This window comes from Ammospiza nelsoni, chromosome 20 (assembly GCF_027579445.1).
Source record: "Ammospiza nelsoni isolate bAmmNel1 chromosome 20, bAmmNel1.pri, whole genome shotgun sequence".
Lineage (NCBI taxonomy): Eukaryota > Metazoa > Chordata > Aves > Passeriformes > Passerellidae > Ammospiza > Ammospiza nelsoni.
Window position 1 is genome coordinate 10,285,671 of NC_080652.1, and position 13,508 is coordinate 10,299,178.

Sequence of the window (13,508 nt, forward strand, 5' to 3'; positions counted from 1 at the left end):
AGATCTGTGTGTGCTGAGCTCCAGCTCCAGGGCAGTTGTGCCTGGGCAGCAGCAGCTGCACCATGGAAGGATGGGGCTCCCCTGCTGCTGTCAGTGTGAGCTAATGGGGATGGCAACAGCAAGAGTCCTTCTGGAAACCAGAAACCAGTGCAGAGGTTAAAAGCAGCCATTGTTTGGTATGAAGGGGCTTTACCGACAAAATTGCACATCTCTGGCAAAGGACATCTCCAGCAGATGTAGGGAGCTGGGCGTGTGTTTAATGCAGGGCTAACAGAGCTGAGCAGCCACAAACCTGTGTGTGAGGAGCACTGGGAAAGGGCAGAGACAGACAGGGCTGAAACAAGGCAAAAGAAAAGGTGAAGCATTCCAGAGGGGCCTGGGCCCTGGCTCTTGGCTCTGTCCCCACTGGACATGAAGCAGCAGCAGAGGGTGCAAGTCCCAGCGCCTCAGCACCCCCATGTCCTGCCTGTATCCTGCTCCCTCAGCCCTGCCTGAGCACTGATCCCTCCCAGGAAAGCCCTGTCCTGCCCATCCTGGGCTCAGCAGCCAGGGCACAGGAATGTCCCTGCTGTCCTGCTGGACCCAGTGCCACAGACAGGGCTCTGAGCTCTGAGCCTGCTGTCCAGCTCTTCCCATCGGGCAGGGCTGCTGCCAGGGAGGGACACAGCCTGCAGGGGGACAGGAGCAGGGCAGGTGTGTCTGGGGAGGCTCTGAGGCAGCAGAGGAGCCACTTCAGCTGGAAGGAGGAGGATGGAGGGTTGGGGTTTGTTTGTTTGCATGTGGCCAGCCAAATGTGGCCAGCCAAGCATTCCTTTCTTCTCAGCAAATGTTCCTTTCTTCTCACCATCCTTCAGCTCCTCTTTGATCTGAATTGCACTTTTTCCTGGAAGACTTCCAGCATTCTCAGTGCAGCTATGAAGCTCCCTTTCTTCCTCCCTATTCAGGCCACATCCCTCAAATTTAGGAAAGACGCTGCAGTGGTGACGTGGGGCTGTGGTGTGTAAAGTCATTTCTGGAGGAACATGTTTGACTTCTTCAGATGTTCCTGATCTCTCCTCCCAGAACAAACACAGAACAGGCAACAGCAGCACAGGCTCCCACAGTCACCTCAGAGTTTGACTTTATGCAATGTGCAAAATCAGCCCCATAAAAGGTTCAAGCTGTGGTTTGGTGCAGATGTCCAATAAATTGAGAACTTTTGGCGACCCTCATTTCTAGACTGACGTGTCAGACAGATGCACATGCCAGGAGCACACTGGGAAGCAAAGTCTGTGTTGGGAAGGATGCCAGGAGCCAAGATTCATTTGCAGAGCTCTGGAGCAGCAGCTTGGCCATCTCTGGATGATGGAGAGAACCCCCGGGCAGCTGGCTGGTTAATGATGTTGCTTTTTAAAAAGACAACAAAAAAGGCGTTGCACCCTGCTCCTGCTAAGGAGCCTTGGAGACAGGAGAGAAAAGGCTTCTTTCTCTAGAGGTGAACAGTCACCTCTTCCTGCAGCAGAAGAATCCTGACACTAGATAAGTAGCTGTGAGAAGATTGATAAAAAAACTAATTTATAATTTGCCAGAATATAATCCTATTTGATCAGTGTTATTCAGTTCCTCTTTCTTTTAAAATTCAGTGCACTTAACTGTTCTACGAGGGTTTATGAATGTTTAAAAATTGCTTTGTGGTCCCTAAAGTAATTTGACAAGTCTGACAGCTATTGATTAAAAACCTGAAATTATTCAGACTGTAGGATGACTTGAGGGATTAGATAGAAAGTTTTTTCAAATGTGAAAGGAAATAAGATGTTGGAAAGTAAATATGTTCTTGAATATTTTTGAAAAATCCATTACAACTGTGAAATTAAATTGAAATGAGATACTTCGTGTGGAGATGAAGGAACTAAATGCTGGCTTTACTATTTAGGCATGGGGTAGAACTCCCCATCCCAGGCTCAACAAATGCATCCCTGGAAGTTGCTGGTCTCTGGCACAGATCCCACCTCAGGGCACTGAGGGAGCCCTTGGGGAGCTCCTGCACCTGCCCAGCCCTGGCCAGGGCCCAGGCAGCTCCTTCCATCCTCTGCTGCTGGTGGGGTGATGGAACAGGGCTCTGTGTCCAGAGTGAACAGGATGATCCATAACACGTCCAGGTCTGCAGAACTCCCCCAGCCTGCTGCCAGCTGCTTGGGAATAAGGTAAAAGCCAGTTCTGAGTGTCTTGTGGGAGAGTCCTCCTTCCCTGAATGGGCTGCTGGGCACAGACCCCTGTGCCCCTGCCCCACTGACAGGAACTGGGCTGTTCATTCCAATGTCTGGCTGCTCTGTGGGCGGCTCTGCAGACTGGTTCTACCAAGGGGGTGCTCCACAAACTCCTGATTCTGCTGTTGGTGGTGCTATCACTGCTGCTGTTTAATCAGGTAATGGATGGCTGTTGGTGTTGGTTAAATTCTGGAGTGATTCCATGCATGGAGAAAATCAAGTGTTTGTTATGGAGATAAGCAAGTGGTTTTTCTGATGATACAGTTCCCTGGACTGGCAGCAGAGTTCTGGATGTGGAGGTACTCAGCAAGCAGATAATGGAGGGCTTGCTTGGCCTCTTACCTCAGGGCACCACCAGCCCTTTTTCATCTCCAGCTATTCCCAGTTTCACTGGGATCAAAAGCCTTGGTGAGGGGAGTCTGCAAGGCACGAGTGGAGCTGAACCAGGTGTCACCAGGCTGGGCACAGCATTTTAAACCCCTGTGCTATATATGGCCCTTGGTTATATTTCAGTGACAATATTAAACTTTAAAAAGATGAGTGGAAGGAAAGGAGACCTTCAAATTTAGTTACTGCCAGGAAATAATACTCAGCAGCCCATAGCTGTCATTCTGCAGCAGACAGGGATTATCCATAAACCCTGTACCTCCAAAGTGAAGGAGAGTAATAAAGCCGACCCCAGGCGCACTTTGAACTTGGCTACCTCTGATTAATTAAGTTTTTCCTTCCTTGAGCCTGATTTAGTACTTATGCTCAGAATGAAGGATTTAAGTTAAGAAACTGTTGAGAAATTGAAGGACAGCTCTCATCCCCTCTTTCCCATCTCATCCCCTTCCCTATCACATGCACACACATGTGGGTAGCAAAGGGCTTGATGTGGCTGCTGAAAATCAGGCTCTGAGGGCATTCCTGTCCCAGAATTCTTGTCATTCCTCCTGCACTTGCACCACTTTTGCTGGATTTTTATTCCTGCCAAGCTTGAAATGTCAGCGGGGCATGGCAAACATCAGCTAATTCTGGCTGCAGGTCTCAGGGCAGTGGAAGGTGTAACAGCGATCCTGCATTTATATGGAAAGTAGGAAGGTGTCTGTGCAGCTCTGGAGTATCCTCCTTTCATTCAGTTAATGACAGAGCTTCCTGGGACACTTAAAATCTGTCTGTGGCAGGGCTGAGGCTCAGCACAGGCACACACTCCACGTTCAGAGAGCTCCTCTGCTGCCCACAGAAGCCTGGCACAGTATGGTTCATGATGAGAAGTGTAAATATGAGGCAGAACGACCCAATTTAGTGTTTGCTGCTTTGGTACTTGGTGACCACATAGAATTCTTTTGGTTCAGAAGGAGTTTGTAGAACATAGCTGGGAATACATTTGCTCCTGCCAGCTGAATGGATCTTGCCATGTCCTGGGAAGTCAGTCAGCCCCTGCCTTCCTGAAACTGCTGTGGCTGGTGCTGTATCCCTTAATTACACTTCCTTAAGTCACTTCTTTTGGAGGAAAAACAATTGTTTAGAGTAGTGAGAGAGTCTGTTTTGATTGAAAGATGTACAATAATCTGCCCTGAATCTGCTCTGCTGCATTGTACCAAACTCACTTATTTTCTCTATATTTGTTCATAGTCAAAGCATAAATAATTCAGCATTTTGTCTCTCCCTGTGAATGTGAGAAGCATGCTTGCTGATTCCAGATCAGATGGAGCAGTGATGTTTATTACTCTGATGTTGGGGAATGATTGTTGCATATTTAATATCACCACAAATAAAGCTCCTGTAGCTGTGTTCCACTCGTGGGATCGGCGTGAGGCTCTCTCCGAGCCCTCTGATCTGCAGCCCCCAGAGCTGAGCTGGGATGGAAGCAGAGGCTTTGCCTGCCCACTGTGACACAGGGCATGAGTGACAAGTGCCTTTCCAGCGTGCCCAGCCTGGCTGGCATCCACCAGCCCTCAGCTCTGCCAGCCCCACCTGCTCCAAAGTCATTTATCTCACCCAGAAATGCTCAGAGACTTGCACCGTGTGACAAAGCAAATAGCAGAAGTAAAACAAACCTCATTAAAATAAAGTGCTGGATGATAAGGGGAATGGTTAACATACCTTTAACAGCAGTATTTCTTTTCTTCATTTTATCTCACTAATGATTTTAAAAACTGCCTGAAAGTATTTTATAGTAATTACTAAAGGAGCTGGAGTTTTTAGCAGTCTTGTAATGGGGAGCTGAACATCTCTGGTTTTAGTGGCTTTTTTTCAAAGCGTGGGGAGGACACCGGGCAGTGAGTGAAGATCTGGGCCACGTCTGTTGCTCCTATTTATAATTAAAATTCCATTCAAAATGTGGCACAGGTACTGCAGCATCCTGCAGTCCTGGGCTGGGTGTTCTGCCATCCATAACAGCCTTGCAGGACTTTGTTCCAGCACCTTGCTGAACTCCAGCTGGTCACCCAGCACCGTTTTCCAGTTCTCCTCTAAAATTCGCTCCATGGAGAGAAATTCTTGTACATTTTACCAAAGGCACTTGCCAGAGTAAAGGGAGCGAGGCACAGCTTGGCAGTGGTGGAAAGCAAGGGAGAGAGCGAGCTTTGTCCACGAGCCATGAGCAAGCCAAGGCTGTCCTGCTGGGTCACATTCCTTTTCTCTCAGCCTTGGCATGGAGCACTTCTTTTTAATGGAGTCCAGTGTTCCCAGTGCTTCCAAACTTGTTTTAGTGTTTGCAGCAAGCTGGGATCATCTCTGAGAAACAGTTTGTGTGGATGTGACTGAGGGAAGAAACATCACTGAGCTCTGAGAGCCAAGGGATGGACTTGGCTTGTCCTTGGAATGCTGAGGGCTCTGGGAAGAGCCCTGCCAGTGTCACAAGATGGATTGGGAGGGGACTGTCCCCACTGTCCCCATGTGCCATGCTTGGGTCTGCACCACAGAGCCATCCCAGCGCCTGGAGTGCTCCAGGAGCAGCCTCCTCTCCTCCCACGGTGCAGACAGTGCAGCAGCACCAAGTCTGCAATGGAAAATTGCCCCTTGCCACCTGCTGATGTGGTCACTGCCCCAGCATGGCATCCTCAGGGTGACAGAGCCGTGCAGAGGGGACAATTCCCCCATCCAGCCCCAGGAGTGGCTCTGCTGGAGCCTGCAGTGCTGGCCACTGTCACAGATGTGGATCAGAGCTGCTCCAACCCTGACTTTACTGGCACACAGCCATTCTGCTTGTTCAGTATTCTAAAAGCACAGTTAATAACTATTTTTGTCTCTATTCTCATTTCTCACGTACATATAAAGGCTCAGTTGATGTTTAGCTTGACAAGCCAGGCTGCAGTTTGGATGCCAAAAATCTCCAAACTGTCATGGAGGGAGACAAGGATAAAGGAAAAAACAACTTAGATAAAAGGGCTGTGGACTCAGAAATGCTGCATGTGGCACACTTCCCAATCCTCAGAGAGACTTATTAATTCACATTGTGGAAGTGTTTATGGTGCACAACTCAAGTGGCTTCCTGGCTCCACTTGGGATCTCACTGCATTTAGGAAGAAGTTGCTTTCACACTTCTACAGGCAAAGGAATTAAAAAGTTGTTTTGTTTCTTGAAGTGTATAAAGTAATAAAGTGTTTAAGGGATGGAATAAGGGAAGCCACATGTCAAAGGCAGGCCAAGGCTGTACTCAGGAATTGCACATCAGCCTAATGCAGGGAGGTTTTTATTGCCTTCTCCCAAACCACAGTGTTCAGACTTGGGTATAATATTCAGTCCTTTGCTGCATCCTTGCAGCTCCCAGAACTGAAACTGATTTTTGCCCAGGAACTGGACTAACACATTCCTTCAGCTCTAATCACTTTAAAAAAAAAAAAAAACAAAGCTAAGAAAAAAAAATATCCATAAACAAAAAACCTTAAGTTGTTATCCCATCATTTGTAACATGGATGTGAGTGTTGTAGGCACTTAGCAGACAAGGGACTTGGCAGCTTTTCCCAAATTCTCTATTCTGTGTGGCAGCTGCTGGTGCATCTGGGTTTTGCAAGAGCTGTAGGTTGGAGAGCACAGAGCATTTAACCCATCCCTCATCCCAGGGAAGATTCCTGCTCTATCCTCACATCAGCCAGCCAGATCCTCATCACTTGTGCTTCTCTCAAGTGTCCAAAGAAGTGAAGAAATCAAGGAACATTTTTCTCACTTGGCAGTTGTTTCAATCTCTCAGCAGCGTGCCCTGTGCCAGCCTGTCCCTGTCCCTGTGCCACCTGTGAGCCCAGCAGTCTGAGCTGTGGCCCTCGTGCCCGGTGAGTGAGACAGGAGAGAGCTTGTGCAGTGACTCAGTGCCAGCTGGGGCTGCTCAGACCAGGATGGGCTTTGCTTTTGCTCTGTGTTTGGAGCACAGTTGCTCTTTTGGAAGCTCACCTGGTGCTTTCAGTTTTGGTGCACTGGAATGGAAGATAAAGGCAGCCAGGCAGGGGCAGGAGGAGCAGCCCTGTCACTGGAGGGAGGTGAGCCACGCTCATCCCCAGCTCTGGATGGGACATTCCTGGGCTGTGCCCCCCAGGCCAGCACCCCCTGCTCCCCTGCCTTCCTGGCTGGCCACAGCCCCTGGGAGCTCTGTGCAGCTCCAGCATGGGCTCCAGGCACGGTGTAAATCCAGGGCAGCTCATCAGCCCAGCAGCAGATTGCAGTTTTGTTTGTGGGAGCATACGCTGGCCCCGTGCATTCCCAGGGATTTGACCTAAGCTTAGCATCTGTCAGGATAAGAACAAGTGCTTCAGTGCAGTGGCACAGCAGCAGTTCGGTGGATGGGCAGCAGGGCAGAGGGGGTTGTTGGATGATGGTTTTATATTCCATCAGAGGAAGAGAAAATATTTGTGGAAATCAGTGTTTTGAGAAATTAAATACAAGAACAAAATCTAAACCAGATCCAAACATTTTGCTTTTTCTCAGAAGAAAGTAAAATAAGAATTTTTGGGCTCTGCCCTGCAGATTTAACCCTGCAGAGTTGGGACCTGCAAAGCACTGCCAGTGGTGGTGAGTGGAGAAGGCAGAGCCTGGACTGGGAGCAAGGAGTGAACCCCAGCAGAAAGGAAGGTGTCTGTGCAACTCTGTTTATTTTAACTCAATCTACTTTACATCAACTCAGGCTCTTAGTGTGTCTGAGTAGTTTTAACTCTTCCTGTCATCAGTGCAGGCTAATGGCCTAAAATGTAGGTTTAGACATTAAGAACAGAGAAAAATTGTAGGTGAGACAGGCACAGGTTACCTGAGGGAGTTAACTGAGACTGGCTGGGCTGTGGGGAGCTCTGTGTGACCCTGAACACCCGTCACAAAGGAAAATCCTTCCAGGTTCTGTCTACAAAAATTCCTCACAACTGTGAGTGTAAAATAAAGTCATTTTTGCAATGATGATGAGCTGGGTTTAATTTGGTTAACAACTGAGGCAAGTTAATCCTGTTCAGGCAAGGATCAAACCAGTTTCAGTGCATCTGTGTCAGTGCTTTGCATGTGTCTAACTAGATTGATTTAAAACAGCTTGGCTAGAAAAGAAAGTTGCTTCTACTGTACAGCTCCTGAACTGGGGCTCACACCTGCCCCTGCTCCTGCCTCCATTCCCTTCCACAGTGAAGCTTTAGGTCAAGCTCCCCTCTGGCTCCCTTGTTTAGAAGATGAGGGTGGAGACATTCATGGGGAGAACTCATTCAGGAATCTCCACATCCCCTCCAGAAGACATGAAAAACATAAAAAATGTTTCAGGTCAGGATGATTTACTGGCTCTGACTGCCTGGCATTTACAGGAATGGTTCTGCAGCTCCTTCCCCTTTTGCTGGCAGCCAGGCCCTGGGATTTGTGCTGAGCTGTGGGTGGGTGCTCAGGGCAGGAGCATCAGGAGCCCCTGGAAGCTCAGCAGGGCTGAGGTGGAGCCAAGGGGGGGCTCAGCTCCCAGGGTGAATTGTCAGCAGCAAAGCTGACACTCTGCTCATTGTCTTCTGTTAATTAATGCATTACTCAGCCGGGCTGAGAGACTCTGCTCTTCTGAGGGCTGGTGTAGATCTGCAGAGCTTGTTGTCACCGTGGCTGCTTGGTCCTGCAGGTAGCAGAGGGCACAGAGGGCACAGCCATTGGCATTGCCAGACTCCCATGGCCTGCCTTCCCTGGGAGAGCAGTCCTGGCTGGGTGCTGGAAGCCAAGCCACGACTCATCTCCAGTGGGAAGGGCAGTGTCTCCAGCTTGGGGAAGCCACAGCCACCCTGGGTAACCCAGCTGGCTCTTAGCAGGCCCCAGCAGTCTCACAGACTCCCTGTGTCTGCAGTGGGGAAACTGAGGCACACAAAGGCACAGCAACCACACCAACCTTATGTGAGAAAACACAAAGCCTGCTTTTTTCAGTCTGTACCTACTCCAGGTATCACTGTGATATTCTGTCAGCTCTTGCTATACAGAGATTTATTTGAAATCGTTTCTATTCCATTGAAGCAATTTTCAGAGATTAATTTTTGAGGGTATTAGCATTGATTCCTGAGCACATGTGCTTCCTCCTCCTGCCAGTGGTCCATATCCACGAAAAGCTGCATTGTCTGAGCTGGAGGAAAGCTCACTTGCCCTAATTTATTGAAAAAATTAATTTTAGATTTAAAATGGGGTTTTCATTTATGAACCCCGCTCAATCTGTTCTTCACTCCTGAGTCTTCACCCTGACCTTTCCCTTATCTGAAATCCTCTGGGCTGTACACTGTGTTCATTAGTGCAGCTTGCAGGAGGGAGCAGCAGGTGTGGGCTGTGGATAAGGACTGCACGCACGCCTGGCTCTGTGCTTATCCACGTACCCCTGGCAGCTCCTGGCTGTAATTTAATTTAGGCCAGTGCCAGGATTTGGACTTTTTTAAGAGTTTTTCACAGTTTGTAAGTTTTAATAACAATTTTTACATCAGCTCTGGAAGTAGCAGCCCTTGGCATTGCATGGAGAATGCAGTAATGATACTTGCACTTTAAAAAATGAGCTGGAGAAGTGATGCAGCGCACCCCAGTTCTGCCAAGTTTAATCCCTGCTCGAGGAGTCTGGAATGGTCCAGGAGAGTCAGGATGGTCCAGGGAGGCCCCTGGGGCTGACCTGGGTTTGGTGCAGAGCTGTGCCTCACTCTGCTCTGGGGGAAACAAAGGGGCCATTCCCAGAAAAGGCCATGGAAGAAGAACCTCTCATGCCATCTGAAAAAAAGGCTCCTGTGAGAGTGATGTGCTTTATATCCATCCCTAGAAGACACTAAAACCTATCTGGCTAAAAGGCAGAGAGCAATTGGAAAAAATTAGCTTTATATCCTGGTGCCAGCTATGGATAAAAAACCACAAACAAACTTTAAAATGCTTTGAGCTTTTCTTCTTTTTTTCTTTAAGGGAAGTTAATCAGCAGCAAAAGAATATTTCCCCAACTTTATTCTGATTATAAATTTTGCATTCTTTCGATATTGCTTTTTAAGAACAACATTTTGTTGAACATCATTCAGCCTCCAAAGTCAGCTCTTCCCTATTAAACTGAAGCCATTATACAGGCCAGTGTGGTTAGACAGAAGGACAAATCACAGGAAAATGTAGTTTAGATGCTAAAACACCTATTTGTGTTTGTCAGGCTCAAAGTCATTTGCCACTGGTACCCCTCTGTAGTTTTGATTTGAAATTCAAAACTTGACTCCTGCAAATGCCTTGGCTCAAATTGTGGTTGAATGTTAAGTGGTGTCTCTGAAGCGAGACTAATCACACAGAATGATATTGGACGTTTGCAGGAATGGGACCTCACAAAAAGGTTTAGAAAAATCTGCTGCTAATAACAACGTTCTGTTTTAAATAAAACCTGCAGAAAAGATGAGTGGCATCTCAGTAAAGACAGGTTTCCTGTGGATTGGGATTACATTCCTAGAGGAAAGTCTAATGCTTATCCAGGAGAGCAGAAAAGTGATGCTAATTATAAGCAGAAAGAGAAATTGGCCAGTCAGATGCACTGTCTGGGTGCTGAGAAAGGGAATGGAGGCAGAGGGAAATATTCTTTCTGTATAAACACTATGGAAACAGTGCCCCATTTTTCAGGGGTGCTTGAGTCAACTCTGCCCCATCACTGCAGCTCAGTTTGGGGTCAGTGCAGCAGGTGGAGAGGCAGCAATCAGTAACAGCTGTGCAAAGCCATGTATCATACTGTTAATTGTGCTGGAATATGGGATTGTTCCAACTTTAGAAAACAAGTGCATTTATGACATCAAAGGCTATTTAGGTGTAAATTTGGAGTAGATGTGGATAATCACAATCCCTTCCACTGCTGACTCCTTGAGGTTATTAGGAAATTGTTTCCCAGTGATAGACAGTGTGGCTATGAAGCACAAAGCACTGGCTTCACAGTCAATAAAAAGTGAGAGATAGCTGGGATTAATAGCTCTGAAAGGCAAGCATGGCTGGAGTGTGGAAAGGCTGCTGGAGGCAAAGCTGGGACCAGAGGAGAAAACACGACCCAAGAGAAGGGGACTAACAATAATACAAATAATAACTGGTAATGGAAAACTTCCTCTAATAACCCATGGAAAAATACTTTTACTTGCCCTGACTGGGCACGGTGGCTTTCATTTCACAAATGGCATTTGTTGAGCAGTGAGCAGGGTGGGTGGTGCTGGGATCCTGTCAGGAACAGGAGTGTAAATGTGGAGAAGGGGTGGGGTGGAGGACACACAGAGAGCCTGGGGACAGTGCCAGCACTGTGGGGCAGTCACAGCTCTGGCTGTGCCATGCACCTCTGTGTCACCTGCTGCACAGCTGTCTGCAGGGAAACAACACCTCGTGCACACGAGGAGTGAGCTACGAGCTCGCTGGAAGGAAGCTGCAGAAACCCTGGCTTGGACAAAATGAGCTGAGATGTCGATGTACAAGTTCTTCTTGGTGGCAGTAAATGCTCCCTGCAGCAGTATTTGAACACTGAGTCAGTGGAATGTGGCTCCCTCACTGCCTGCCACTCCCTGGGGACGGGGACAGAGCGGTCCCCAAGGCCCGGGTCTGCAGAGTTTCAGTTTCTTTCTGTATCTCCTGAGCCACACAAGTGTTCAGAGACCACAGAGAGGGAGAGGGCAAGGAATGGCCTATACAGATGTGTCCCAACAGGTTTGTGTGTTTAAGACACCAGCCCAACCCCAGAGTAATCAGTGGGACAGGGGCACAGTGACACCGCCCACATCACTTTGGGCAAACACAGTTGGCATTTGCTGAGGTGAGTGTGGAGAATCAATGTGCAGCACACAGGCTACAAGGTCAAACGTTACCTCATCCCCTGATGCCTGGCTCACTTCCCAGTGCTGCACAGACCAACCATCTGGAATTTCAGGTTTGGGACAAGGGGAATTCAACTGGGCAGTTCCCAGCAGACAGAGCTCTCTGCTCGTCTTTGCTGTCAATGTGGAAGCTGTAGCAGAGCTGTACTGGGTCCTTATGTCAGCTGGAGCTGCCACAGTTCCCAGCAGAGCCAGTGCAGGCTTGGTGGGTTCAATACCTCCTTCCAGACTGTCCCAGTGCTGGGCTGCAGAGGGAACCTGAATTCTCCCTCTGCCTCGGTCTGCTCCGCTCTCCACCCAGCGCAGGTGCGAAGGCTCATTCCAAAGTTCAGGTTCTGCGTTCTCGTGCCTTGCTAGAAGATAAAAGGGTTGGTAAAAGTGTAACTTGACCTTAGCATTTCACAGCAGCCACAGAGATAAGCTGCTGAAGGAAATACGGACAGCAAAACACGGACGGCTCTGGGGAAGGGGACCCCACAAGGCAGGAGCTCCGTGTGAGACCCCCGAGCAGGACTGGGGGCAGCCTGGCTGGCAGGGGGGCATGGCCCTGCATTGCTGACTGGCATCTCAGCCTGCTGGGCACTGTAGTTCTCCTCTGCCACACAGAGGACCCCTGTGCTGCTGCTGCAGGTTTGAGAAGGAGAAGATTGACTGAAGCTGCCTGTTATTATTTTTGGCTACTCCAGCAATGTATCAAAAACCTGAGGCTGGGTTGATGCTGGTGCCCTACTTTATAGAAGCCCTGAAAAGCAGATCAAGGACAGCGAGCTTGTCTCTCTGCATGGCATCTGCCAGCAAACGGTGAGAAAACTTCAAACTGCTGGTGGGGGGAATGGGGGAGGCAAAAATGAGGCAAAATGTGCTAAATCCAGAGCGCTGTTTGCAGACTGCAAGGGAAAGGGGGTCTGCATGTCCTCCACTAAGGAGGGAAGGTGGGACAGGCAGAGACTGGGGTGTTGTGCTGCCAGCGTGGCTGATGAGCTGGTGCCACTGTCCCTGGCACACACTGGGGACCAGTTTGCTCTGGAAGAAGAAGGGACCCCACTGGCCTTAGGTGACCGCGCTCCTTGTTAGCCAAGCCCAGTAATAATCCTGCTTCGTGTTTTCTGGATCCTTTGGCAGTGAGAGGGTCATGGCCACCTCTCTGGCTGAGGAGGAGAGGCACGTAGGGGAGGCTGTTCAGAGAGTTAGTGTTGGAACTGGGCAGAGAACCTGCGAATTTTGACTGGTTTGTCAGTGCCGTGCACGGTGGCGCTGGCTGGAGGAATGGTCTGTCTGGGAATCCGGCTTGTGAGTCCCGGGAGGAGGCGAGACTTGTGCCTGCTGCCTCGGGCAGGACCTGCTCCTGTGACCTCCTACGCTGAGACCTGTTTCCTTCTCCTGTGCTCTGGAGCAACCTCGAGTATTCCTGTCACCTGGGAATGTTTATCGCTGTTGGCGTTTGCCCCTCCAAAGCTGACGAGCGGTTGCAGCCCATGTGTCGGCTTTCTCCGCTGATCCGGAGCTGCCTCGCATGAGCTGCAGGATTTGTGCTTCGCTGCAGACATGGACAGTAGCCTTTGAAAAGTGGAAGAGGAAGCAGCCATTAAAGAGGCAGGGGACAGTGCCATGTGGTGGTTTTTCATTTACTAGATAGTCCTACTTTGTACTTGATGAGTAATGGAGGCATTTGAATACGCCAGGATGACAGCAGCAGTCTGGCTCTGGGAACGTGTCGGCGTGGGCTGGCTGAGGATGGTGGCAGTCGGGACAGTGGGACCATGCCGCGCAGCCTTTCCGTCTCCTCTTCGCTGCCTCACATCTCCCTTGCCGCTCACCTGCTGCCCCGGGTCCCGCGTTCCGTGAGGCCGCCCGGGCCTGAGCCCCGCGGCCCCGGCCCCCGCCGGGGAGCCCGGCCCGGAGCGCCCCGGTGAACTCGGCGCCGATGCGGGCGCGCTCCGTGCGGGGTGCGGACCATGGCTCACGCAGGGGCCGCCGGCTGCTGCTGCAGGCGCTACTCCCTGCT

General features: G+C 49.7%; 1 protein-coding gene across 5 annotated transcripts in view; it reads left to right on the top strand.

The window, feature by feature from the left end:
• Positions 1-13,508, top strand: part of DAB2IP (DAB2 interacting protein) — a 154,714-nt gene that overhangs the window by 96,423 nt on the left and 44,783 nt on the right. The window lies entirely within an intron of this gene.